Source organism: Heliangelus exortis, chromosome 9, assembly GCF_036169615.1.
Source record: "Heliangelus exortis chromosome 9, bHelExo1.hap1, whole genome shotgun sequence".
Taxonomy (NCBI): Eukaryota; Metazoa; Chordata; class Aves; order Apodiformes; family Trochilidae; genus Heliangelus; species Heliangelus exortis.
In genome coordinates, this window is record NC_092430.1 from 23,832,543 (window position 1) to 23,859,496 (window position 26,954).

The 26,954-nt window shown below is 41.3% G+C and overlaps 2 long non-coding RNA genes across 2 annotated transcripts; both read right to left on the reverse strand.

Annotated features, from left to right (window-relative positions):
• Positions 1-21,442: 21,442 nt before the first annotated feature.
• On the reverse strand, positions 21,443-24,885 carry LOC139799515 (uncharacterized). Its single transcript, XR_011727323.1, has 3 exons — positions 24,750-24,885; positions 23,316-23,393; positions 21,443-21,833 (listed from the first exon to the last, which is right to left on the reverse strand). It is a non-coding gene; the product is annotated as an uncharacterized lncRNA (long non-coding RNA).
• A 391-nt stretch (positions 24,886-25,276) lies between these two features.
• LOC139799517 (uncharacterized) lies at positions 25,277-26,468 on the reverse strand. Its single transcript, XR_011727324.1, has 3 exons — positions 26,171-26,468; positions 25,861-26,042; positions 25,277-25,340 (listed from the first exon to the last, which is right to left on the reverse strand). It is a non-coding gene; the product is annotated as an uncharacterized lncRNA (long non-coding RNA).
• Positions 26,469-26,954: the final 486 nt, after the last annotated feature.

Here is a 26,954-nt window from a genome sequence, read left to right on the forward strand (position 1 = left end):
AGCACCAGAGCCCTGGCAGGTTCTGTTGGTGAGGTGTAATTTGGTTTTTTTAATGAGATTATTTGTGTGTGTCACCTCCTGCCTTCCCTGCTGCCCCCTGGGGTGTCTGCTACCCCTGCCCAGCTGGATTCAAGGTGACCATTGCCATCTAAGCAGACAACAGAACAGAAATTTCCATGTTTTGGGGTTTTTTTAGAATTCTGGGAGGTCTTCCCTGCCTCCACCTCATCCTCCTGCTTTTCCTTGCAGGGGCTAAGAAGACCCATCTGGAAGTATCTGTTCCTTGGGTTTCCAGTCCAGCTGAGAGCTGGCTGAAGGTCAGAGCAGAAATTACATTTTCTACACCCCATTTGGAGGGGCTGAATCAATCCCCATGATCAAGTGCACCACGTGGGCTCCCCACAAGGCCAGATCCTCACTCCTGTCATGAATCCTTTGGGTTCTTTAAATCAGAGCTATCTCCATTTGTCCTCTGTCAAAATAACCCATTCTGCAAGAGATGACATTCCTCTCCCAACTCAGTGTAATAAATTCCCTTGGGATTTTTCCACAAAGGTAGCTGCAAATAAAAGGAGAGAAATCTATAGAAAAGTTAGCAAATTCAAATATAAAAAAAAAAACCCAAAACCTGTCACAGCTCTGCTAGAGAATTAAGAGACTTAATTTCCCCATATTGCTGCTGCTCAAGTGTTCTACTACATAAATTGGCTTTTTTGGGATGAAATCTCAACAGTGTGTACCCTGTTCCAGATAAACATGGGGTTAAACCAATCTGCAACTCAACCACAAGCATCCAAGGACCTGGAGGATACATTATTTAATATAATCAGACCTAACTGCACTTATTTTTCCAACACAGAGTTGAGCCTTAGGTTTTCCTGTTTATGGGAATTGTACTTTAATCTCTCCACCATCCATCTAGAGGGGTCTTTTAGTTCTTCACTTTTCTGGTAGCTCATGGGGGGAAATCCCTCTGTGCCAAAAGTTCCAAATCACAGCTCTGGACTGCAGTTTCTTTCCATTAACCACTTGCTGGGGGAGAAATGCTCCAGGGACTGGCAGAACACTGTTTAAAATTACTTAAATAACTTCATGCCAACCAAAACACCATTTATTCACAGGTACAAAAAAATCCAACAAACCCTCCAAAATTAAAACCCAAAGCCACCTTGCAGAAATAAACAACCAGCCCTCAAATCCCATCAGGGGTGCTTTCAAGAATACCCCAAATAACAACTTTAACATCCATCTTGGAAAGTTTTGACCAAGTTCTGCTCAGTCTGACTGCCACTGGACTAAGAAAAGAGACTTTCTCTTGTAATAACACCTTATTTTTTAATCTTGTTTCTTTTCTAGCACCCTCTCCATTCCCTTAGGCACATGACCCCACGAGTACCAAATATTTCTGAAGCACTTAATAAAGTGTTTAAGCACACACATAGAGTCCTGGACCACATTTAAGTCTTTTTCCAGAAATTCTACACCATTTCCACATCGCTTCCAGCAGCTATGAATAATTAAAGTTGGACCTGTGATTAAAGATTATGATTAAAGAGCTGGCACTTAATTTATCAACAGGCTCCACAACTACCTGTACACTGGTTCTCCAAAAGATTTTGTGATCCCAGCCAAGCCAGGGACCTGAGGATGTCCTGTGTATATACAAGTAGGTAATTTAAAGGACCACCAAGGTGCCAGTTTATCCAGAGAGTTGAAAAGAAGGGAATTTGGGTCATATCCACAGCTCCTACAGGGAGGGAGAAGGAAGGGGGAGAAAGGTGGAAGCAGACATCTCATACCATGCTTCAGATATTGGGTATGAAAAGACCACAGGAATCACTAAAGTACTGGTCAAGGACCCAAAATTTTTCTTCAGGTCAGTAGAATACACTGGCCAGCTGCTTAGGGATCAGTCTCAAGGAAACATCTAAGACCAGGACATTCAGGAGCTACAAGTTCAAGAGTAAAGCTAGAAAATGACCAATAATACAGCAAATTTCCCTATACATTAATATTTTGCAGTTTATTACAAATGCAACCAAAGAACATCAAAGCAGTTGGGCACTAAGAGTTCAGGGAGGGTGGGTTTGTGACTAAGCTGCAGTTCCAAAAAATAAAAAAAAAAAGCCATTTTCAACTGATAAAACCCAGCTGTCTCCAAAGGTGTGAAAAGTCATTCTTCCAAGGAGTGTCTATTGGAATGGATGATGGAAAAATCACCCAGAATGGCTCTGTTGTTGAAGACACCAGCACAGCCTTGTTCCACTGAGCAGGGGGAATTCAGCAAGGCAGAAAACAGCAAGGTAAGAGAACAAGGACAGCAAAGAGAGGAAGCACTTAAACCTTAACCTTCATTCTTTAAATATTCTTTATGCTTTAAAGAAAAAAAATGAAAAGCACGGAGAGATTTTTGTTCCCCTGGAGAGGCTCAGCAGATCTAAGTGGGGAGATTAAACACCATGGAAGAACAACATTTATTTGAGGGCAAGATTGTGTTGTTGATTTCCCTAATTTGAGACCAGGGTGAATTCCCTGAATAAACAAACAAATTTATTTATCATTTCTTTCTCTGACCTATGTACCCACCGCTCAGCTTCAAGAGGACCTCTCAGAAAGGAGTCATTTCCCCACCCCACATAACAAACACTCCCTGCAGTTTTGTCCCATCCCCCTGATACTCCCCACCCCCTTCTTTTCCTATTTTTAAGCCCTGATGAGATCCCCTTTCCCATGAAGGACCCCACCACTTCAAGCCCCTTCGTGCCGTATTAATTTTGATGCATTAATTCATCAAGTTCCCAATAGCTCCGAAATCTTGAGAAGAGCTCCCTGGGATAAGTTGCTGTGCAGTGCTTTGTTTTGCAGCAGCTTTTGATTTCAAAGAAACCCCCCACACACCACAACAACAAACCAAAGCCCAAAGCCACCCCAATGTCAAACTTGTGTAGCTTGTGGAGCACACATTAGCATCGCCTTAGGGCTGCAGTAACCTTGCACACTTTGCTCACTGAACACATTTCAAAGAGAGGGTGGTTTTTTATTTTTTTTCCCCCCTAAGAAAGAATCCATATTTTATACCCCACGGTGAGGAAAGCCCCCGGGCTCCCTTCTCAGGTGTTTAACCTTATCAAAGCAAGGTCTGCTGGTGCAGAAAGGCCAAAGCGCTTAAAAATTCACAATTTGCATCATGAAACAAAAGCAGTTTCTAAGAAGCCTCCCCAGGTGCAATGCCTGCATCTCAGAGAAGTGAAAAGAACAGCTTTAAAAATAAAAAATATAAAAATAAAGAATATAAAAATAAAGAATATAAAAATAAAGAATATAAAGAATTTTAAAAATAAAGAAAGCATCAGATGTGAGACCTTGCATTTAATCCATAGAGGAACCCAACAGCTCTGAGGTTTTGGGTCAATACAATTTAGTTCCAGAAACATGGTGGCTCAAGAAAAAACAGAGTGGGAGGAAATGGGTTTGTGGAGAGGAAAAAAAAGTCAGCAAGGGCCACATCCAAAACTGCAACTAGTTAAGAAAAATCTGGCCTAAACCCATCTAATAAGGCTCTGCTTGCTTCCACTTCCCTGAAGATCTTCATGCATCTTCCAGAGAGTAATTGGAGTTAAAAAGTTTAAATCCCCACAGTGACCAAATATGCCAAGAAATGGGAGCAGTCAAACTGTCCTGTCACAAAAAGCTGTCCATATTGTCACTTCAATCATGAGAGCTGTGAAATCTTGAGATATTCTGCTAAATGTCTCTGCCTGATTTGCCACTCCTTTCAGCAAGGACACACACAACTTTTTGGAGATTTCTGGGGCTCTTAAAAAAATATTTTTTTTAGGAGGGATGAATGTCCCATAGGAGCACAGAGCCCTGATGGACCACAAACCCAACACATTTTGCTTTAGCCAATACTGACATTAGATTAAGAAATTAGCAGGGACAGACATGATGCTGATCTCTATAGGATCTGTACATTTCTATGGGATATGGAGCTGCAGTCCTTCCTTTAGGAAGGAAAATGAACTGAAAAGGTATTTGTCTGAAATTGCCTTTAGAAAAAAACCCCAATTTTTACTAAGGGATGGAGGCTTGAACAAATCCAGTTACACTTTAAACAGGAGAAACACACACTCTGCACCTGCCTTCAGCTTTCTCTGTTAAAGCCTAAATTGGAGCATAATGCACCCCAAATCAGAGCTTCCAGGGATGCATTTGCTCTGTGTGGGAACTGCAGGGAAAAAAAAAAAACCCTGGCATCCACACAAACCCCATCAAGCTGACAAATCCTGCAGTTAAAAATTTAAGGACTCATTATTTGGTCAGGCTGTGGGCACAGGGCTCTAAAAAACCATCCCACTTGTCCCATCAGCAGGTTCTGCACAGCTCCCACCATCACTTACCCCAAGGGATGTCCTGAAGAGTTGAAGCACCAAGGCTGCAACTCCTCCTGCCCCAAACCATCAATTCCCACACCAAGGGACTGGGAAAGCAAGCAAACAGCCCCCACCAGTCAGCACTCCAACAATAAAACCAGTTATCCCAGAACAAACTAAATTGTTAGTTAGAAATGTGGGGATTTAGCCTAATTGAAGGGTGAGGTTTGAACCTACACCCCAAAGCCTGAAGGGCTCCATTCCTGCCACCTCCTGCCACCTGCCTTCACCTTTTCTTACTTTAATTCTCTTATCTATAAAACAGGGGTAAAAAAAAAAAATTATAAAATCATTGCCTTGAGGTGTCTATTTATGAGCTGCTCTATCAGAGCTGGGTATTATACTGAGAGTTATTAAAAAGCAGATTTTAAAAAGCAGTAATCCCAAATAAATCTCACCCTTTCTCTATTTCTGTAACACGGTGGTTTTCACTCTAGTTTTCTACTCTTTAGTAAATTCCACCCTTCCTTTTTTTCCCTTAAAGTATTGTCAGTATTTTTTCAACATTCAGGAACCTGGCTGATCTCCCAGGCTTTATCTATCAGAATTGGGAGTGATTCCTGCCTCACAACCCCCAGAATTTCAGCTGTTTGTCTTTGGGGTTTACAGGGACGAGTGACTGAAAGAAATAATCCCCTTTTCTTTTCAGCTTTGCCTTGTATAAAAAGATTTAATAGCAAAGTGGCATTGATAGCAGCAATACTTTTCAATAAGAGCTGCTCCTAGGAACTAGATACTAGATGATACAGCTTCAAATCAGGACATAAATTATGTTACATGACTTCATTTGATTCTCTGTGGAACACTTTAGGTTTAGAGCAAAGCAGAGGATGGGTTTTTGCTCCTGAGAAATAATGTCATTAATTGCAATCCACAGCCCATTCATTCAGCTCAATGAACTTCAGCAGCAAGCACCTTGGTATAAAAACATCCCTGGTATAAAAACATCCCTGGTATAAAAACATCCCTGCCACCCCCTCACCCAGGGCCAGGGTGAGATTACTGCAAGGATGTCCTGCTCCTCTTAGAAAAACTCTGAAGAAGCAGAGGTTAGCCTGAAATTTTGGATGGTCCAGTTGTATTTGGTAAGACTACAGGGATTTTCTGCCTCTCACCTCCCTGGAAGCAGATGGAGATCTAAAGGAGGACAAGGTGGATGAAGAAGATTTCTCCTGCTTTTCCAACTCCAAACAAAGCTCACTGGGGTTGTTCAGCCTGGAGAAGAGGAGGCTCCCAGGTGAGCTCAGAGCAACCTTCCAATATCTGAAGGGGCTACAAGAAAGCTGGGGGAGGGCTTTGGACACGGGGGGGTAGGGAGAGGACAAAAGAAATGGGTTAAAACTTGGAGAGGGGAGATTGAGGTTGGACATTAGAATCCTAGAATCCTAGAATTGGCTGGGTTGGAAGGGAGCTCAGAGCTCATCAAGTCCAACCCTTGCTCCACTCCCCCCGTGGTTCCCAGCCCATGGCACTGAGTGCCACATCCAGGCTCTTTTGAAATAGCTCCAGGGATGGAGAATCCACCCCTTCCCTGGGCAGCCCATTCCAATGCCTGATCACCCTCTCCAGAAAGAAATTCTTTCTCATGGCCAACCTAAACCTCCCCTGGCACAACTTGAGCCCTCTTGTGCCCTCTTGTCTTGCTGAGAGTTGCCTGGGAAAAGAGCCCAACCCCCCCCTGGCTCCAACCTCCTTTCAGGGAGTTGGAGAGAGTGATGAGGTCTCCCCTGAGCCTCCTCTTCTCCAGCCTCAACACCCCCAGCTCTCTCAGCCTCTCCTCAGAGGATCTGTGCTCCAGTCCCTTCCCCAGCCCAGTTGCCTCCTTTGGACCTGCTCCAGCACCTCAATCTCCTTCCTGAGCTGAGGGGCCCAGAACTGGACACAGGACTCAAGCTGTGGCCTCCCCAGGGCTGAGCACAGGGGCAGACTCCCTTCCCTGGACCTGCTGGCCACGCTCTTCCTGAGCCAGCCCAGGATGCCATTGGCCTTCTTGGCCACCTGGGCACACTGCTGCCTCCTCTTCAGCTTCCTGGCAATCCAGACTCCCAGCTCCCTTTCTGCCACTCTGTGCCCAGCCTGGAGCTCCCCATGGGGTTGTTGTGGCCAAAGTGCAGGACCCGGCCCTTGGCCTTGTTGAACCTCATCCTGTTAGGAAGAAATTCTTTAATTTGAGGGTGCTGAGCCCCTGGCCCAGGGGGAAAGGGAAAATTGATAACTCTGACATCCCTGCACAGGAATCAATCTCCAGTTTAGACTGGAAATGGGGACAGAGAAATACTGGAGTCTCACTCCCAGTGCAGATTTGTCTCTGCAGTGATACCAGCAAAGTCTTCCTAGAGTGGCTGCAAACAGATTGCATGAATAATCATTAATTATTATGGTAATCATTAATTACTTTGAGTTTGCTCACAGGGAAAGGTTTTAGGAAACTTCCAACAAAGGAAGTATGAAAAATACAGATATTTCTAATAGTCTCAGACATGATAAGAGAAAGAGATGTAAAAACTTGACAAACCCTACCTCAAAGGGATCCATTGTGTTTCCAGGAGAAACAATACCCAGTAATCAGAAAATTTATTTGGCATTATCCTGTGAAGAAAAGGACATTTGCAAAGGGATGGGGGAGGGCTTTGTACATAGGGGTGTAGGGAGAGGACAAAGGGCAATGGCTTCAGACTTGAAGAGGGGAGATTTAGGTCAGAAATTCTTTAATTTGAGGGTGATTAGACCGTGGAACAGGTTTCCCAAGGAATTTGTGGCTGCTCCATCCCTGGAAATCTTGAAGGTTAGGTTGGATGGGGCTGTGGGAGGTGTCCCAGCAAAGGGCTGGATCTGGATGAGCTTTAAGGTCCCTTCTAACCCAAATAATTCCATGATTCTATGATTGATTCTATGTCTACACTCATTCAAGTCAAACCTACTTCACACTTCAAACCTACTTCACCTCTTTTCCCACCCGTTTACTTCAAGGATCATGAGATGAAGGAAATTGGGATATTATACACAGGATGAAGATTCCTTTTTCCTCCAGACAGCACTGCTGGGAATATCAATGCCACCACCTGAACCTCTCATTTCAAACCCTGTCTGGACAATCCATCTGCTCAGTTGATTTCTGGAGTTCATACACACATTCAATCTTGGTGCTGATTTTGCTCCAAGTTAAAAGAAGCTTATTTTTCTTCTTATTTTTCCTTATAAAGAGTGTATCATTTCTATGAGAAGTGGTTTTGTCTGCATTACAGACCAAGCCCAAAGCCTTTGTCTGATCTACCACCTTGCATCCCATTCAGACTGATTTATTTATATCAAAACTTGGCCTGCAGAAATATTTTACAGTTGCAGGGATCCCACTTTATGGAGAGAACTATTCAGGCTTGAAGTACCAGCCAGAACGAGCCTCCTGACTTCAGAATATGCATCCTTATGAAAGATACTTAAAAATCAGCATCTCCAGGATTTTCACCACCAAAAATGCCATTTCTGCTCTCAACAAGCTCTGCTGCCACTGAAACTGCATCACTTGGAGAATTATTCAGATCTGTATTGCAATACCTTAAATAAATGACAGTCTTATGGTCAGGATAAAGCAGGCAAGGCCTTGCTTCCCCCACACATCTCCCCACTGTCTGGAACAGGTACATAGAGAAAAAAAAAACCCCAAAACATCAGTTCTTATTTGTCAGAAATTCTGCAGATGGAAAGGCAAGGTGGGGGAGAGATGCAGACAGAGGCTCCTGTTCTGTTGGGATGCACATCTTGTGGAGCAAGGCATGGAAGAGGAGAGGCATTTAATTAAACTGTCTCTATTCTGGTTTTTCTGTGTAATGACTAATTACAGCAAGCATCACCTCAGCAGCCATATTTCTAGTGACATGCACTGCTGCTGCTAAATATATTGGGACTGAAAGTTCCTGTCTTTCCCAAAGCTCTGTTGCACAAATTGAAGTTTTAATTAATATTCTTTTTCATTACTTCCAACTGCCCCACACCCCCCTTTCCCAAACTCCCCCAGGATTAGGAACCTGAGAGCAAACCTGTACAGCACTGATTTTAGTGCATGCAATGATCTGAATGCTGAAGAAAAATCAGTGGGGTTCAAAGCTGTCACATCCATGACCAGTTATAAAGTTTGGTGATTAAACAAACCTACCTGACCTCACTTGAGAGGTTTCATAACCAGAGGAAGCAAGAGCTTGATCACTATATTAGATGCTAACATTTAAAAATCAGATGCATAAGATTAAAGTAATAAAGTGATGGATTGCAGCTGAGGTTTTTCCAGTACACCCAGTTGAGCAGGCCTTGTGGATTGCCAGGAATATAATGAAGTCTCTCCTCTTATTTCAGGAATATTCCCTCAGCTTGCTGCAGGTCAGGAGTCCTGGAACAGGAGGAACAGCAAGAGAAAGGAGGAGCTGCCATGCCAACACACATGCCTTTAAAATATATATTAAAAAAACTACTGGATAAGAAAAGAGCTTGAGTTTTGTTTAATAGTGTCTTCTAATTAAAAGGAAAGACTTCCTTGCTAGGCTAAGGATATCTCTCTGGGCACAGAACCTATGGCAGAGATGATTTGTGGAGTATCTCAGTTCCTACCCATGAAGATGCTTCATGTCTGAAGAACCAGAAGCAAAAATCAAAGCCAAGAGACTAATCTCTATTTCAGCACTTTTTAAAAAATCTAGTTCACCACAATAGTTGCTCTAAAATAGCCTCTAGGATGATTAAAGCATGATAAACCTAGAGGTGAAATAGGAAAAGGAACAACACTAGTTCTGTCCAGAATAAATAGAGCTCAGGTGGGCAGTCCTGTTGTATGCAGTGGATTCACCTTTTTAATTTTGCCTGATGATGTGACACAATTAAAAAACCCAGTGCCAAATTCACAGTTACCACCTTGGAACACGGGTATTATTTTAGTTTGGTGGGGTTTGGGTTTTTTTTTGCTTTTTCTTCCCAAACCACCCCCGAGCAAAATCTCTGAACATCACCCAAGAAGCTGGGGCAGGATGGATGGGGGGGGTCTCAGATTCCTCCTGTTTGTTCCTCTGCAAGGGCACTGGGAGGCTTTCATTCAGCTGGGTTTTTTTTAAGGGTTTGCTGTTGTTTTTTTGTCACCAGAGCTACATTCCTTTATTTCCTAGGGAATTCTGATTAACCAGCTATCTTAAAAGAAGCCATGCTTCAGAGAAGCATCATGTTTATACAATTAGGTTTGATTTTTTTCTCCTGGCAACTGGATTTTGGTGTATTTAAGTTAATCTGGGGCTTTGCTTCTTCCTTTATGAACTACAGTGCTGGGGTTTTCTTCAAAGGGTGAGAAAACTCTTGAAGCCTGTTAGAATTCCCACTGATATTGCAGCCATATTTTTTTCAAAGATGTTGTTGATCCAGCTGCCTACAACAGAGACAAGATGCAATTCCTGTTCAGAGCTCTTAATGGCAGCTGAAATAGAGTCTATCATGCTGGTTTCATGACAAGTATGCCCAGAAACAGTCAAAACTCCAAAGTCTTCCACAGTCAGTTCATCTTCCCTTGATATTTAAGTTTAGCTTTGTCATTAAGTTGTCAAAAATGTATCCAGGAGAGGGAAGAGATAAAATATGAGTGAAACAGGGCCTCTGTCAAAGATTTATCTTTGCCTTTTGAATCACAGCAGAGGCAATGCAGACACCTGACAAAGCTGGAATTTCTCACATTCTTTGGAATAACATCCCAGCTCCTTTTTATTGAAGCTGGAGAGACCTGAGTAGCACAAATCAATCCCCTCAATTCAAAGCAGGAACAGTCAGTGGAACACAGATCAATACTTCTTTCATTACTCAACTTGCTCATCTTGAAGGCAATTAGCCAAAACCTCCACCTCTGCCCTGCAGCATCCCAAGTTTGGGGACACCAAGAGCATTTCTCCCTTGCTCCTGGAGGGCTGTGAATCCAAAATAAGACATGGCATCAGTGGGGGTGCAATATTCCTTCAAATAAAGTTGGGAAGAGTCCTGGGATAGCATCAGAGCAGTTAGAGATCACTCCTTGATAGCCTTTGTCCAGGTTTGGGCCAGGATAAAGGGGATTTTCTGTCTTGTACTTTTGCTTTCAGCTCAGTCTCTTGCAAGCTGAAATTAGCAGCAAGTTTCTCAGTCAGTGTCTGCTTCTAGGGCTGATCCCACTCCATGGTTATAGTTCCAGCCAGAGCCTGGTGTGCAGAGCCAAGGGCACTGCTCAGCTCTGAGGAACATTTTACCCTCCAGAAGGAATAAAGAGGTCCCACCTGCAGCCTCCTTTGGGGAGGAAGGGACAAGAGAGATGCCAGAATTGACCAAACAGAGGATTCCATCCCATACACCTCACACTCAGGAGAAATTTGAGGCATCACAAGGATCAAGCCAGCTTCCTGCCCTTCCTGCTTCCCTTCCTTCACCCATTCCCTGTTTCCTTCAGCATCCTGGGAGGATTCCATCCCTTCCTCTGCCTGTGCTCCTGATCCATCCCAGCCTGAATCTGTGTGTTCCTGCCTCCAGCTCCCACCTGCTGCTGAGCCCAGGATTCCAGCCTGGACTTTCCCAGGGCTGCCCTGCAGCCTCGGTGGTGACCTGAGAGTTACTGGGAGAAAAGAGGGAGGAATGTGGTATCCATTTTCCTGTATATTTGCATATATTTAGCAATTTTTCCTGTTTCATTAAAGCTGTGTAGTTTAGTTCCCAACCCATCAGTCTCTCTCCCTTATTCTCTCTCCTTTCTTATCAGGGAGGAGAGAGATTAATAAAGAGCAGCTGTTATTTGGTTTAATTGCCAGCCCAGTGTTAAACCCTGACAGCCCTACACAGTGGTCCCATGACCTCATTGCATCCACATTATTCCCTAACTCCCTACATAAGATCTGGGTGTAAATTACACCAGGTTTAGTAGTGAATGGGAGCAAGATACTCCAAATGAGAGTAGGCTGGGCTGAGCATTGAGAGTTTGATTTTTTGGGGATTATTTCTTCCCACCACCACCTCTTTTTTCCTTCCTCCCAGTGGCTTCCTCCCACTGACCCCAACACATCCCATCTGACACAGGAGCACCAAGGAGCAGCCCAGCAACACCCCCATGGGGACAGCAGCCATAGAATGGGGTAGAACCACCCCATAGAATGGTGGCCCGTGGTGAGATGGGGCTCAGTCAGTGGCTCTCCCAAACCAGAGCATCTCCTCCATCTCCAGGGCCCACAACAGTTGTAGGATTTGGGGTTTTTTTAAGTCAATATTGACCAAGCAGCAATTCCCCCCTTGGAAAAAGCCATTGTAGGTTATAACTTGCCACTGGGGCCCACAGAGGAGCTTGGGTGCTGCCAGTTGAAAGACCCCAAGCTCTGGTTTTGTTTTTTCTTTCCAGCTGAACTCTTATTACATCCATGAAGTGCCACTGGTGCCTCTTGGCTGTGGTTTTGGGATAACAAGCACTTGGAATATTGACCACAAACTGAATTTCCCTCTTTCTTTGATAGCTACTGTGTACCTGAAGCACCACCATTAAAAAGAGCTACTCTTGGAAAACAACCAAACCCTCCAAAAACCCTCAGAGCAGCCACTTTGGAGCAGCAAACATCCCTGCCCATGGCAGAGCCCCAAAGAGGAGCTGTCAGCCTGATGCTCTCTGCTCATTCAGCAGGGGCCAGAGACAGCTTCTCAGAGTTAATTGTCTGCTCAGCTTTTGTCCCTTTCACCCAGGTTTTTTTTCAAGTGAACCTCCTGGCACTGCTCACTTCTGCATCTCTGCAAATCAACTCCCAGCTCAGCATCCCAACCCACCCAGGGAGGATTCCTACACGCAGGATGCCATCTAGTGATGGAAAAAGCGAGAGCACGGGCTCAGATCCCGGAGTTTCCCGATTTCCATCAGCTTTCCCCATCGCCAAGACTCCAAAGGAAACGTTCAGGGGGCCAAGGAAATATTTATTCACATATTGACCCTAAAAGCAGCACACCAAGGCCATGCAGCATAGCCCCCAGGGGAAGTAAAAATAGATGTGGCTGTTAAAAATGTTATGGCAAGGACATAAATAGACACAGGGAAGAAAACAATAAAAGAAACAAACCCTAAATTTAGGGCAATTGTTTTCTCCTATATCACCCTAATGAAATTTAATGACAAAATGGCACAAAAACCCCTCAGGTTTTGCACATCCCACACAACCTGATAGAGCCAGCATAACATTGATAGTGACACAACTCCTGAAGGGGGATGGAAGAGGGGGGAAAAGTCTCCTAAAGGACAGCAAAATGCTGCAGCCACATGCAGACATTCATTCTCATTTCCATAGGGTTGGTAATTCCCTTAAGTCAGACACAGCAGCACTTCCCAGCTCTTATTTTTGGCAGAAAATCACAGCGTTCCAAAGGGAGCATCCAAGTGACTGCAAAACACCCCAGCTCTCTGAAAATTCCATTCAAACAGTTCAGACATTCCAGATTATTCCTCAGCAACAACCTAAAGTTGTTTTTTTTTCCTTGTGGATCAGCTAGGACAAGCTCTTTCATAAAGGTGGGAACCACATCCTGGAGGAATCTGAGGAACAGCCCCAAACCAAGGTGAATTCTTTTTTATTTCTTAAACCACTTGGACCCAAATGCCTCAAACAACAAGACAGATAAATCCTAAAAGCTTTAGGAAGCTTCTGAAAACTTCTATTATTACCAATGAAAATGTGGTGTTAGGTTTTGTGGGTTTTTTTTTCCCTTCAGACAATCTTTTTAGAGATAAAAAGTTCTGTGTAGGAACAGATTGTCCTTATTAATAAATAATTAATAAAAATTAACTACCTCAAATTAACAACCAAGCAGAGGGAAGCCTTCCAGGCTTGGAATTCCCCCAAAATACATGACCTTAGTTAACCCCTGGGTACCACCCCTGAACACAGCACAAGGGAGAAGCTTCAGCAGCTCCACTTCTGAACACAACTCCAGTGCCTTGGCTACATTTTGGAATTTGCCTAAAAAATACCAGAATTCCCACATTGCCAGGATATTATTACCAAGATAAAAACTCCAGAAACCACAGGTTACTGCCCTGGGGTGTTTTTTATCTTTCCTTTTTATTACCTCCAGCTCCAAGCAGACCAAACCTCTCCTGTTAAAGGAGTTTCCCTTCAAGACATCTGATTTTCCAAGATATTTCTGACTGATGAATGAGAACACAAATCTTTTCCCCACACAAAAAATGCTGACTGAGGACTGAGACTCTGCAGATCAAACCCTGCACTGGAATTACCCCAAAATTAGAGAAAAACAAAAAGGTTTCATGCTCACATAGAAAATGGTCACACCACAGGTCAACACTGAATCCAGATTAAAAACATCCTTAAAAGTTTTATCTGAGCCTTCCCCCCGTTTTTAAGCCAGACTTTCAACATAATTTTTTTTCTTTTTTTAAATTTTTTATCTCTGGTATGGAATAATAAATAAAATCTGACATATTAATAGTCAAATAATACTCCATTAATCAGAGTACCTAGCCAACAGCTCTTGTGTCTGAAGACATGTGACAAAAATGTTGCTGAAAACATAGATTTTTGGTGGGTTTTTTTTTTGGGAGGGGGGGGTTGTATTTGTTTGGGGTTTTTTTGGTGGGTTGTTTTGTTTGTGTGGGGTTTTTTTGGGGTTGTTTTTTTCAAAAAACACCAGCAAAAACCCCCCACAAAATCACATGGAAAAAAAAAAATCCACTTCTTTGTCACCCAGGGTCTCAGTGCCAGAAGCTGGGACCAATGCTCCTTAACACAAATACAAAAAAGCAAGAAACAAACAAAAAAAAAGCCATAAAAAACATTACCTTAACCAGCAGGAACACCCAGACCAAGGCCAAGGTTGCAGGGAGGAGAAGACATCCTGGTGCTGTGGTCACAAGAGGTTTGCACAAGTTCTGGAGAGATTTTTTAATTCACCTTGGAAGCAGAATCCTTAAAATCTGAGGCTCAGGGGATAATGCCACAAATTAGTTATTAAAAAGCTGCCTTGTTCTGTACTTTCTATGTGCTTTTAATAATTTACACCAAGGGATTTTTTTTACTCCAATTTTTTTATGGCCTGTTCAGGTTCAGATGCTACACTTGCTGTTCCTCAATTTATGTGCTTTTAAGCAAATTTCTCTATGAAACATTAATGTCTGATCATGTAACTCTTCTCTGGCAAGGATTAAAGTTAATTTTGATTTAATGTCATTTCACATTTCCTCCCTTCATCTCCAGGATATTTGATGTGTTGGCTACCAGGATCATATGTTAAAAAAATCCCAGGTCTCCAATACTCCCAACCAAAAGTTCCTTTCTCCACTTTTCCAGCAATTAATTCCATTTGGAATGCTGAGAAATTCACTCTGCATCTCACTCCCAGTGGCTGGCAGCCATTCAGCTGCCAATTTTTCCATATATTTCATCAAATATCCTCTAGAGGGTTTCTTTTTTTTGGTTTGGTTAGAATTTTACAAGCCAATTTATTTTTTTTTTAATGTGCTGAGGAGCTTAGCCACTTTTTATTTGCTTACTAACACCACCCAGCCCTCCTGAACTGCTGAACTTTTAGTGAAGAAATTATTTTCAGCCAGTTGCCACCTCAGTCTTTCAAGAAACTTTATTTTTCTGATCACTTAAAATGTCCCATGGGCTATTACTTCACCTGCTTTTTTTTTTATTACTTCACAACTGACTTTTAGGAGACAATTAACTGGCAGAAAAACCCCTGGCAATTAGAAACACCTGCAATGAGATGCCTGCTGATCACCTAAAAATTTTAGGAAAAGCATCACCTAAGGAGAGTTCAACATAATTTGGGGCAAAATAATTTTTTTTTTGGTTACTACTTTCAGGAAGATCGTTTTTTGGAGAAGCTGAGTGGATTGTGTCCAGTGTATATTTTAAAATCATCAAATTTTAACACTAAATTATAACCCCAAAAGCTTTGGGTGAGCCCACCAGGAGCATAAAGAAGGAAGAAAATTTCTCCTCTTCTCTAAAAGCCTAAATCAGCCTAAAAGAGTGAAATCTACCAAAGGAAAATTTACCAACTGTTTTAAAAAATAAAATAGCTTCCTTTTCAAACAGAGGGGAAAAAAATTAAAAACCTGGACAAGAAAGCCATGGGAAAGAGCATCCTGCTAATATCCAGCTCCAAATGTACACTACAGGGTGAACCATTAATTCCCATAAATTCTACCCATTTCCACTAAAAGGTCTCATTGAAGAAATCCACCTTGATAAGATTAAAATGGCTTTAGAATAAATGACAACTTGCACTTAAATCACTTCTCTTTTCCTAAACCATTTTTTTTCTATCATCAAACCTCAGAGAGGGGAAAAATTGTGGAAGAAGGAAAAACCAAATTAAAAAATGTATCCCTTTTAGGAACAGTGTTTTTTCCAAGTATCCCCCTTGTTTTTATTCTTCTTAGACCATCATAGGAATAATCATGATAAGAGTTGTGGGGTTTTCTTATTGCTCCCTAAAACTGTCCATGACATTTTTATTTTCTGTGGATGCCTCTGGGGAAAACTGGAAGGGTGGTAAATTCAGCACAGGGCAAAAAAGAAAAAAGGATGGTGTCCTACCAGAGAAAAGCTGGAAAAGTTTTTCAGAGTGGTCTCATCAGCCCCTTGCTGGGCAGCTCTGGGTTTATTTTTTACTTGGAAACTGCTCAGAACTTGTGGGACCAATTTGGAGTTAAATCTAACTTTGGAGCTTGAGGATAAGGTTTGGGGAGAGGTTCCTTACAATTGAAATTATTCTCTTTATCCAGGAGTGTTTCATGGCACTAAGACTACAACTGTTTTTTTTTTAAATTGTATTTTTTTATTATTTTATTTTGGTTTTGATGGAGCTTTTGTTTGTTTTGGGGTTTGCTTTGGGATTTTTTTTTTTTCTTTTAATGATTGTTACCGTATTTCCCATCAGAGAATTGTTCAGAAGAATAAACTAAACTGTAATCCAACCTTTTTTTCTCTCACCTTTCTGTTTTGACACAGCCCCAGCACTTGCAGGAGCAAGTCAAAGATTACCCCAGTCATTATAACCTTTCCACAAAAGCACTATATCAAAATGTAAACTCTGCCTGTGCCAAATAAATGTTAATGAGTAGGATCTGGAAAGGTTAAATCTAAATATGTGTAATTACAGCTTGCTAGTGACAAGAAATTATTACTTTCTTTCTTCCTCAGAAGGCATGGCTCCAAAATACTTAACTGAAATAAAAGTATGGATCTAATCCTGCAATCACAATAGGACTTGGAGAGCTACAATTATATCAATCAGTCAGAAATAAGTTGAATGCTCATGTCCTCAGTCAACTCTGTTCCTGCCTTCCAGAGAAAGGAGCAGGCAGAAAACTCCTCTGAAAATTGGAATTTTAAAAAAATTCCATCCAGGAGTCATTTTCTGCTCATTTATATTTTAAAAACACCAGCTCACAATTGGAAAAAAAAACCAAAAAAAAAAAACCCCAACCAAACCACCAGCCTACAAATCAAGCAAAAAGAATAAATCTCTGTTTTCATTCATAGGTTGGACAGAAAAATGTGTTTGCTAAAGAAATTATTTAAATGCTCTCTATTGGCATTTGATTGAAGGGGGGAAATTCATTTCTTCCCCTGGAGGCTAAAAAACTAATATGCTACTAACTGCACTAAAAACAGAGCCATTCCAAGCTGACATTTGCAATTAAAAAGAGAAAATATTTAATGGAAGCTTGTGAACACTTTGCAGTGGCAAAATTGATTTTAGCCCTTAGAAAATTTCCCTTTTATTATAATTTGCTTGAGCTACCAATGCATGTGAACACTTATTCTGTGAAAAAGGGATGGGCTGGCCAAAGTAGTGCTTAAAGATTGGAAGGAAATGGGAGGAATGAAGATTTCATCCCCAGTCCCTGAGCAGAGATCTCCTGACAGCTTCAGGTATCCCCAAAAAGCTCCAAGTTGTCATTTTTACCAAAAAGACATTTTTTGGGGGGCATGTAGATGCTCACAGGGGATGCAAGAGAAATATGCATGAAGCACATTGGAAAGACTCGTGCAGTTCTGGGTTGTCTGAATGTTTTATTCAGGTTATGTTTGGTTTTCTTGCTGTAAAATACATAATTAATTCATTTTTAAGTTGCTACAGCATCTACATTTGCTTCCTCACCAGAGGCCCATCAGCTTCAGCTGGTCACACCACACCATAAGGGGCACAGGGCATGAAAAGGGGGCAAAGCCCAACCAGTGTGAACCTCTTTAAATTTGGAATAAATCTAAATGAGGAAAGAAAAAACTGAGTGCATTTCACAAACTCTATTTGCCAAAATACATATTAGTTAATCAGAAACCAGTGGAAATGGATCCTACTGTGCCTGTACAGCAGTGGTGGATTTATGTTTGGTTTTTTTTAACTAAATGGTAGCAAACAAGTGAAACCTCACTGACTTTCCTTTCCTTTCCTTTCCTTTCCTTTCCTTTCCTTTCCTTTCCTTTCCTTTCCTTTCCTTTCCTTTCCTTTCCTTTCCTTTCCTTTCCTTTCCTTTCCTTTCCTTTCCTTTCCTTTCCTTTCCTTTCCTTTCCTTTCCTTTCCTTTCCTTTCCTTTCCTTTCCTTTCCTTTCCTTTCCTTTCCTTTCCTTTCCTTTCCTTCCCTTCCCTTCCCTTCCCTTCCCTTCCCTTCCCTTCCCTTCCCTTCCCTTCCCTTCCCTTCCCTTCCCTTCCTTCCCTTCCCTTCCCTTCCCTTCCCTTCCCTTCCCTTCCCTTCCCTTCCCTTCCCTTCCCTTCCCTTCCCTTCCCTTCCCTTCCCTTCCCTTCCCTTCCCTTCCCTTCCCTTCCCTTCCCTTCCCTTCCCTTCCCTTCCCCTTCTTTTTCCCTTTCCCTCTCCCTTTCCCTTTCCCTTTCCCTTTCCCTTTCCCTTTCCCTTTCCCTTTCCCTTTCCCTTTCCCTTTCCCTTTCCCTTTTCTTTCCCAAATCAGGTCAATATTAAGCCTGGTAAAATATTTTCTTCCACTCTCTTCCAAAGTGATTGATTCAGTGCTGACCTTTTGTTTTTCTTAACTGACAAACAAAACCTGAATTATGAAAACACACAGAAAAGTTGCTTCAAACTAAGAAAACCTAGGTTTTCATGACACATCTCAGAGGAATAATTAGCTAAATTTAAAACATTTTCCAGTACAACCTGTTTTTTCTTAACCTGAACTTTGGTGGAATTTGACCTTGTTGTTATTTCTAAGGAACAGCCCCAACCTATCATCCTGAGCCCAACAAAAGGCCAGGAACTGTTGTACTTTTAACCAACATCTTCCTCTTAGAATCCTAGAATCCTAGAACTGGCTGGGTTGGAAGGGAGCTCAGAGCTCATCAAGTCCAACCCTTGCTCCACTCCCCCCGTGGTTCCCAGCCCATGGCACTGAGTGCCACATCCAGGCTCTTTTGAAATAGCTCCAGGGATGGAGAATCCACCCCTTCCCTGGGCAGCCCATTCCAATGCCTGATCACCCTCTCCAGAAAGAAATTCTTTCTCATGGCCAACCTAAACCTCCCCTGGCACAACTTGAGCCCTCTTGTGCCCTCTTGTCTTGCTGAGAGTTGCCTGGGAAAAGAGCCCAACCCCCCCCCTGGCTCCAACCTCCTTTCAGGGAGTTGGAGAGAGTGATGAGGTCTCCCCTGAGCCTCCTCTTCTCCAGCCTCAACACCCCCAGCTCCCTCAGCCTCTCCTCAGAGGATCTGTGCTCCAGTCCCTTCCCCAGCCCAGTTGCCTCCTTTGGACCTGCTCCAGCACCTCAATCTCCTTCCTGAGCTGAGGGGCCCAGAACTGGACACAGGACTCAAGCTGTGGCCTCCCCAGGGCTGAGCACAGGGGCAGAATCCCTTCCCTGGACCTGCTGGCCACGCTGTTCCTGAGCCAGCCCAGGATGCCATTGGCCTTCTTGGCCACCTGGGCACACTGCTGCCTCCTCTTCAGCTTCCTGGCAATCCAGACTCCCAGCTCCCTTTCTGCCACTCTGTGCCCAGCCTGGAGCTCCCCATGGGGTTCTTGTGTTGAACCTCATCCCCTTGGGATCAGCCCAACTCTCCAGTCTGTCCAGGTCCCTCTGCAGAGCCCTCCTGCCTTCCAGCTGATCCACACTCCCCCCCAGCTTGGTGTCATCTGTGAATTTGCTGATGATGGACTCAATCCTCTCAGACAAGAGCATCCATCCACCCTTGATTTGTCTCCATGCCAGCACCAGCTCTGCCATGCAGCTCCTGCCCACCAGGGGACAGATGTGACAAGATGTGACAGATGACAGATGTGACAAGAGGGCTCCCAACACCACCTAAATGCCAGGCATGAGCCATCTCTTCTGCTTTGCCTTCCAGATCTTCAACCCTAAGCCAAGCAACCAGAAAAACCTCATTGGATCCTGAAATATACACAATTTTCATGTTAATTTCTGACTCAGATGCTTCAAATGTGACCCAAGTTACAGTATTTATATCATTTCTATGGTGTAACACCAGCAGTCATTTGCAAGGTCACAGTACAATTCTTTTAAATATTTCTTATTCTGAAGCCTGTTGAAGTTTTCTGCTCTAAGACTGGAATTAGAGCATTCAGGGAAACCCTTTCTTATTCTCTTTATTTTATGCAAACTCTCCTCTCACTCAGATGCTTACACCTTTTCCCACAGGAGAACCTGAACTATGGATTTATCCATAAATAAATCTGGATGATGGTCCAACTTGCCTATCTAGGCAATATTTTCTTTTTATGGTGTTCTCATGTTCCACACCAAGATTTTCCCACTTTTTCACTCATTTCATCAAACAAGTGGCCCATAAATTTACACTGGAAAACTCCTTTGTGTGCTCAGGGAGGTGAAACAAAAATCTGTTCTGGTCCCTTTAAGTCTAAGCCACTCCAAACTCTAAAAAAAAACTCCAAACTCTAAAAAAAAAATAAATAAAGAAAAAAAATAGAATATGAAAACCCAAGGTAAAGGCAGTTATTTATTTCAATTCTTAAAAAATGGGTTTGTGTAAAACAGTCCCCTCCCCAACTGTTCTTTATATGGTTCTGGTAATTGAATTAAAGCAAAGTTCTCCAAAATAAATGAAATTAGTGGACCAGATGGCTGTCTAAAAAAGCACATATTTTAGCTTCCTGTGTAGCAGCCAAGTTGATTTAAATCAACAAGAGGAGAAGAAAACTTTAATCAGGTCAGCTGACAGTTATTAGATGAAACCTGCTTGAAATTCAGGAATTCAGTGGAAACAAAGCTGCTGTGAATCCAACATTTCCCTCCCACGAGGACCCAATGGATAAAACTTTGAAGACAGGAAAATTATTCTGGTTTGGGGACTAAGATTTAGTAGAGCATGTCAGGCTTTTATTTTGCTGCTTAGCCTCCTCTGGGACTTGATTTTAGGGTAAAAAGGTACCAAATAAAACCAAGCACCACAGAACAAGGAGACAAATCCTTGGCTTCCTTGCCTCAGTTTTTCCAAAGTGTTCCAACCAGATGTAAAATACTATAAAAAAACCACAGTCAAAGCAGCTACTTGCATTATCATTAATTTTAACCATTCTATTAATAAAAAATAATTAATATTATTTTAAAAATAGCATTATTTTAAATATATTTTTAATATTATTATTTTATTCATAAAAATCTGATTGCTAAATACAGAGGGCAAGTTACAGGTGAGTTGGTTGTGCCACCTGAGATGCCCCTGTCACTGCCTTTTAATTATGAAATTCTGAACCATGGCACAGGAGTTGGGCTTAGGGAGTGAGGTCTCTGTATTTCTCACTCTTTTTTTGCAAAGTTGTGTACAAAGCAGGTGAAAAAACTTGATTTTGCCAGCCTGGGGGATAATTCCAAACTTGTAATTTTTAGTTGCATCTCCAAATCGAGAAGAAAAGGGACACTTCATGAAGGGTGAAATAAAAGGAAATATTTTAGGAAAAATATAGTCAGGAAGGACACCAGCTTAGAAAAAATGGATTTTTTTTTTTTTTCTAAAAAAACCCAGAAAGCTTATGAAAATATCTTACTAAAAAAAACATCAATGAGCTGAGACTGTAGAGGTAACCTGAGACTCTTCACTTGGTGCCTTCACATCCCAGAGAGAAATTTTGTCTCTGTCCCAATAACTTCCAGAAACTCCATCACATCACCAGGAAATATTTGATTTCTAATCCTGGTTTTTTAACCACACTGAGGTGATCTGGGACAAATCAAAGTAACAGGGAGCTTGGATTCAAGAGGATCCAACTTGATCAGTTCATCAACTTGTTCTTGACCAATACAGGAGATGTTTCTTAAAATATGTGTGGAGTGTCAGGGTTTCTTTTTAAAATCCTGTCTTTACGTGCAGTCTTTCTTTCTCTTGGAATAGGCTGTAGGAGAAAATACAGCCAGGCTGGAACAGATTCCTAATTAGTGCTGGAGATGAATTTGCCATCTCTCTTGAAGCAGCTTAGACTTAAAACCCCAAGTTGCTGACATGAGATTTGGCACAATGCTGTGTGTCCTTATATTAAGGTACTTTCTTAGAATTAGCTTATTTTGCAGACTGCCATTAAATCCCAATTCCAAACTGCCCTGTCTAGACAGGGGAAAAAAAGGAAAAAAAGGAAAAAGAGGAGAGGAGAGGAGAGGAGAGGAGAGGAGAGGAGAGGAGAGGAGAGGAGAGGAGAGGAGAGGAGAGGAGAGGAGAGGAGAGGAGAGGAGAGAAGAGAAGAGAAGAGAAAAAGAAGAGAAGAGAAGAGAAGAGAAGAGAAGAGAAGAGAAGAGAAGAGAAGAGAAGAGAGAGAAGAGAAGAGAAGAGAAGAGAAGAGAAGAGAAGAGAAGAGAAGAGAAGAGAAGAGAAGAGAAGAGAGAAGAGAAGAGAGAGAGAAGAGAAGAGAAGGAGAAAGAGAAGAGAAGAGAAGAGAAGAGAGAAGAGAAGAAGAGAAGAGAAGAAGAAAAGAAAGAAAAGAAAAGAAAAGAAAAGAAAAGAAAAGAAAAGAAAAGAAAAGAAAAGAAAAGAAAAGAAAAGAAAAGAAAGAAAGAAAAGAAAAGAAAAGAAAAGAAGAAAAGAAAAGAAAAGAAAAGAAAAGAAAAGAAAGAAAAGAAAAGAAAAGAAAAGAAAAGAAAAGAAAGAAAGAAAAGAAAAGAAAAGAAAAGAAAAGAAAAGAAGAAAAGAAAAGAAAAGAAAAGAAAAGAAAAGAAAAGAAAAGAAAAGAAAAGAAAAGAAAAGAAGAAAAAAGAAAAATTCTGGTGTGGGGAATTGATTTGGAACAGATTTTTCTCTTTTTCCTTTTTTTCTCTTTTTTCTCTTTTGCTAACAGTTTTGTTGTCTGTCAGGTGTTGCCTGAACCTCATCATATTTGAGCAGCTGCTGAGAAGAGGGATGCAAGCAGAGGGTGCAGCAGTGAGCTCAGCTTTTAGGGTCCCACTTTGCACTCGGAAAATCTGAGCACAGAATGTACAAAACCCCCATCACCCCTGCCTGAGTTTCTTGGTGTAAACCCCAAGTAAATGCTCTGAGGAAATTGTTGCTATGGGGTGTCCAGAGCTGTGACAGCAGAAGCAGGAGGCCAAGTTCTCCTTTTCCTTTTATCTATTTAATTCCCTTCCCATTTTTAGCTGCACTCCTACTTGCAATTCACAGCGTTCCAGCCACTTCTAAGTCAAAGGGAGCTGAGAGCCCTGGTGCAAAACAGCATCTTGCAGAATCAAGGGCTTCAAGTGGCTCCTAATCATTAGACTGCATTGAACTTTGGACTATTCATATGCAGAAAAGATTGCAAAATCAAAGCTTCATAAAGCTTTGCTTAATGGCAGAGGCAGCCACAATTATTGGGCTGTTGTTTCGAAGGATAAGCTTAAACATCCAGGGAAAGAGGCACAAGAACCTTACTTCGTGGGGAGCATCTCTGGAACATCCTCTCTGATGGATCTTCTTCTTAAAAGATAGCTCAGAAAGCTGTTCCCAAGTCTTTAGGGGAAAAAAAAATAAATAAAGAAAAAATCTAGCATTTTTTATACTAACATAAATGACAAATAAGTATCCAGAAGCATTCAGCAAGCATCTGTGGGTTTGGTTTTTTTTTTTTAATATATTATGTCTAACTAAGGTGAACAAGAACAAACTGAGTTATCACATTATTTTTGCTACTATTAAACTGCAATTTGTGGGAATTAAATCTGATGATATTCATCCTCCATAAGTGTGCCTGGCTCTGTGAATCCAGAGTACAGGAGAGCATAAAAGAGAAAGACTTTCTGTGAGATAAATGTATATTAAATATGATTGGTTTATATTCATACTGCTATTTAGGGACTCAACCAGGATTAGAGTATTGAGGGCACCACTGGTTTATCTAGGAAGGAAATCATGAGCCTCTCAGTTTCCTGAACCCAGAGTTTCACCCTGATTTTAATAATGCTTGCAACATAAGCAAAATAAAAAGGAAAAAAAAAAAAAAAAAAAAAAAGAGAAAAAAAATTAAATAAAATAATAGAATAGAATCAGAATGGTTTGGGTAAAGAGATCTTTAAGATCATCAAGCCCAGCCATTAACCCAGCACTGCCAAGTCCATCACTAAGCCATGTCATTTACATGTCAAACCACTTGCCAATGTTCCAGGAATATATTTTAGCATGAATTTACTTTAACTTGGACATTTCCAGGCTACCCAAGACACTTAAGTCTGTAAATTACACCTGTGATCATATCAGACTGATGGCAGCTCAACCCAAGGCTCCATTTCTCTCACTGACTCAGCTTGAAGCTGTTTCTGCTGAAGATTTGGGTTCCAGTTAATAGTTAAATAGTTAACAGCAATTTATTCTGTGCACCTCAAAATTATAAAATGATTCCTAATGGCAATATAAAGAAATGAAGTTTTTTTGCTATAATGGTGATTGGTTTAATGATAAAAAGTCTGGGGTGGTTTAGTCCACCCCTTTGTTCAGCAAGGCTAAATAAATTATTGCTCCTTTCTTTTCTTCAGGTTTCAATGTCAAAAGCCCCAAACTCTTCAAACAACCCCAAAACTCTAAAAACCATCAGCCTCATGCAATGGAAATCTCTTTCATCCAAGTTTCTCTGGTAACTGCAGGGCTCCTTTAATTGACTGTAAATTACATTGCTCACAGGGTACTTTCAATGTCAAGGATTTGCATATGTACACACAGACATAAATAAACCACTTATATAAAGAAAATGAGACAGGCACAGAGCAACTGCTCTGCTCTTCCCAAAATGGTTGCTCAGTTTTTTCATACGTTTAAAAAACCCCAACACTTCCCTTTTTTTTTTCAGAAAGGAAGAGCTGTTATAATTCTCACCTGCTGCCCTGCACATTCTCCTCTTTTCTTATGGAAAAATGAGAGTATTGCTGTAATTGGGAAGCATTTCAGGTACTGTGTGAGGAAAGACAGAAGAAATTTAGCTTTTAATATTTTCTATATGTAACATCCAGCATTTCCCTCAATTGCAGTTGCATTGGAGAGGTTGATGCTGCTGCTATCAACAAATTATAATTAATTTACCTCAAATTGGCAGGACAAGAGGCACTGATTTTTCTCATATTTACTTCTTGTAAAAAAAAACCAACCAAACAAACCACATAGAAGGCTTTAACTTATTAAATGGTTTTAAAATTGAGGCAGAAGTATTTTTTATCAGATGTAGCATCAGTTGTTGAAGCTTCCTACAATGGCTTTACCTGGCACACCACCATAAAAAGGTCCCTAAATGTTCTGGTTTGCCTCTGAATAAGGATTTCTGGGCTTTAGAAATATTCCTTGCCATAGAAGCATTTTTTTAATTATTTTAATCTAAGCAATTTCAAGGTACAAGCAAGAGTACACACCTTTGCATTGCCTTGGGGCTTCATAATATCATGCTTCATACCCTTTAAATTTATATTCCACTTCCTGGGGGAAAAGAAAAGAAAAAAAAAAAAAAGTTAACATGAAAGATTCATCCACCTGAAAATGTAATTATTTTATTCCTTAAAAGTACACAAGTAAACCACCTATCTCAAGAAATCAGTGTGGGACTGGGATCTAGAAATGACCAATTTTATGCAAAAGTTACTGAAGCAGAAACAAAAAGAAAACAGTGGGGTATCAGTTCACAAACTTAATTGCTTAAATTTCTGAAGTGAAAGGTAATACATTAAGAAACCTAATTAGGTATTGATTTAAATAAATTTAGCCTTCTGGTGACTAAGCACTCTTTTCTAAGTGTTCTGGTGGAAATTAAAAGCAACAAGAAAAAAAAAAAACAAACCCCAAAACACCCAAACATTTCTTTTAAGAAAGCCAAAATTAAAGTCCCATTCACAGAGAAGTTTTGGTGTTGTGAGAGATGCTCCTACTGAGCCCCTGGTGCTGTTTGGTGGGAAAGAAATGTCAATGGAGCCAAGGATAAAAAAAAAAAATTCTTCTTAACCTCTAATCTAAATGTCCCCTCTTTCAGTTTAGAACTTTTACTCCTTGTCCCATTTGAAGAGGTTCTGCACCCAGTTTGATGTCAGGTGTTGGGCTCAGCCACCTCAGCTTCCCTTGGGAAGGATGATGTCCTGGCAAAGTGAAAACCCAGCAGGCAACTTGATAAAAACCAGGGCTGAACCCCTATTAATGAAATAGAGAAATAAAAATAAATTAATTAATATTAAGTAATAAATAAACCTAATAAAAATGACTTAATAGATTTATTAATAATATCGACAATAAAACTTGGAAAAAAAGAAACCTTTTACCTCCTTCTCCCTCATTTCTCAGTCCCTAATGTCAAGCACTCTCTTTGAGAGTTTCCCTGCATATTTTGTGCTTTCCCTTTAATGGGTGGTTGGACTGTGCCCTATACTTTGGGTCCTTCCTTGGTGCTAGGATGGTTCAATATTCCATCAAGTTTTAGTCTAGAAAAAAAAAAAAAAAAATAAAAAAGCATTACACTTGATTTATCCTGGACTCATTTCACAGGTGTATTCAGGGGTGAAGGGGAAAGTTACTGAAAATCACAGTCACCAAACCCATGTGAATTGCCACCAAAAAGAAAGGAATTGTTTGTGCCTGACATTTCTTTGACATTTATGCTACAGCTTTAACAGCACTGAAAAGGATGTTCTGGCCATTTTGGAACCTCCTTCTTGTTTTAAATATTAATTTATGGGTGCTTGGAACCTCCTTCTTGTTTCAGGTATTAATTTATGGGCAACCTGAAACCCAGCAGCTGAAGTGTCCAAAGAAAAAGAAGGAATTTGTGGCTGCCCCATCCCTGGCTGTGTTGAATCCCAGGTTGGATGGGGCTTGGAGCAACCTGGGCTGGTGGGAGGTGTCCCATGGCAGGGGTGGGTAACTACCTGGTCTTTGAGATTCCCTCCAACCCAAAGCATTCTAGGATTCAGAAAAAAGAAAGAAATTCATAGGTAGAAGCTGGACACTATCTTCTGGAGGCAGAATTGTTTTTACAAACGTGGGGCTTGGCCCTTTCAGCAGCTCGTAGCAATCCTTAATTTCAATTTATTTTTTTTTTTTTCAGTG